The sequence below is a fragment of the Lipotes vexillifer genome, unplaced genomic scaffold (assembly GCF_000442215.2).
Source record: "Lipotes vexillifer unplaced genomic scaffold, Lipotes_vexillifer_v1.1 scaffold554, whole genome shotgun sequence".
NCBI lineage: Eukaryota > Metazoa > Chordata > Mammalia > Artiodactyla > Lipotidae > Lipotes > Lipotes vexillifer.
The window spans coordinates 1,881,484-1,883,798 of NW_006794635.1; positions in this window are offsets into that span (position 1 = coordinate 1,881,484).

The window sequence follows — 2,315 nt, forward strand, 5'->3', positions numbered from 1 at the left end:
CTCCCCACTGACTGCTAATTTGTTCCCTATATCTGTGAGCCTGCTTCTTTTTTGTTACATTCACCAGTGTAATTTTTTAGATTCCATATATAAGTGATATCATACAGTGTTTGTCTTTCTCTGACTTATTTTACATAGCATAATGCCTTCTGAGTCCTTCCAGGTTGCTGCAAATGACAAAGTTTCATCTTGTTATGATTGAGTAGTATTCCATTGTGTGTATATATATATTATGCCATGCCTTCTTTAACCATTTATCTGTTGATGGACACTTAGGTTGCTTCCATATGTTGGCAATTGTAAATAATGCTAATATGAACATTGGGTTGCAGGTATCTTTTCTAATTAGGGTTTTCGTTTTCTTTGGATATAACCCAGGAATGGAATTGCTGGGTTATATGGTAGTTCTATTTTTAGTTTTTTGAGAACCCTCCATACTGTTCTCCATAGTGACTGCACCAAGTTACCTCCCCACCAACAGTGCGCCAGGGTTCCCTTTTCTTCACATCCTTGCCAACATTTGTTATTTGTGGTCTTTTTGATGATAGCCATTCTGACCAGTGTGAGGTGATATCTCATTGTAGTTTTGATCTGCATTTCCCTGATGGTTAGCAATGTTGAGCATTTTTCATGTGCCTGTTGGCTATCTGCATTTACTCTTGGAAGAATGTCTGTTCAGGTCTTCTGCCCATGTTTAATCAGATTGTTTGTTTTTGTGATGTTAAGTTGTATGAGCTGTTTATATATGTTGGATATTAATCTCTTATCAGTTATATCTTTTGCAAATATTTTCTCCCATTCAGTAGGTTGACTTTTTGTTTTGACAGTAGTTTCCTTTGCTATGCAAAAGCTTATAAGTTTAATTAGGTCCCATTTGTTTATTTTCGCTTTTATACCCTTTGTTTTAGGAGACAGATTCAAAAAATATTGCTACGATTTATGTCAAAGAGTGTTCTCCCTGTTTTCTTCTAGTTTTATGGTTTCCAGTCTTACATTTAGGTCTTTAATCCATTTGGAGTTTATTTATATATATGCTGTTAGAGAATATTCTAATTTCATTCTTTTACATGTAGCTGTCCACTTTTCCCAGCACCACTTATTGAAGAGACTGTCTTTTCTCCATTGTATATTCTTGCTTCCTTTGTCAGATTAATTGACCATAAGTGAGTAGGTTTATTTCTGGGTCCTCTGTTCTTTTCCTTTGATCTATGTGTCTGTGGAATTAGATTTCTAACGCCTCTGCCCCTGGGGTTTGTTGTTGTTGCTTTATTGTTGTTTGTTTGTTTAGTGACTTCTCTGGATAAATTCTGTAGAATCTGTAGTCCCTACAGTGTGTGACCACTAAAGTCTCAGCTTTTTTAAAAAGTCACTTATTTAAACAAATTCCTAATTTTATTTTTAAGCCTGTCTTTGTAGGGGTTGACCTGGGTCAGCATAGCTTATTGGTCAGTGTTGACCTAAAATAAATAGACTGCCAGATATTTTCTCCAGCAGAGATGAATTTATTCGGCATCAGAGAGAATTGCGGTTCAGGATATGCAACCATGACAAGCCAGGTGCAAGTTCCCATATAGCAAGGGAAGGAGAACACTTTTATAGAGGAGAAAAGGAATTTGAGAGGGCTGTAGTAAACAGTCCATGGCTTTCCATTGGCTGAGTCATTGCTAGGAAACAAGAGGAGTCTTTCTCCTTCCTGTGGGGCTCTGCTATCTTCACAGGGTGTGAGAGCTCCCCCTTCTGGTCTCTTGACTCTACTTAATTGAGGTTTCTGTTTATTAATTTTTTATAGTCAGCAATGGATTGGTCGAAAGATTTCCTTAAGTGCCTTGACCCAGCCACATTTTGATATGAGGAGAGTGTGTGTGTGTGTGTGTGTGTGTGTGTGTGTGTGTGTGTGTGTGTGTGTGTTGGGGACATACCTTCAACTCACAGGTCATTTATAAGTCTATCTTAGTCTTTATTTTCTGCTTTTGCAGGGCTTCAATGTCAGTCAGGGGGGGAGTGATTGGTGCCCTCTCTGGTCCTCCTTGGGCATGAGAACATCCCTGCACATGTATATGGTCTTCTAGAGCCCCAGAAATATGTCAGAACTTTTCAAAGCCCTCTATGCAAGTCTCATTCCCCCAGATCTTCCTTTTATATTTTCTGCCAGGCCTCTATTTGCCCCAATTAGTACTGCATTGTTAGTTAAGTGGAATTTTAAATAATTGAAGCTGATTATTTCCATCAATGCCCTAGGGACAGAGTCTTTCCTGTGGCGCTGAGCTCTGAATGAGTCAAATACACAACAACCTGTGAATGTGGCTATTTCAGGG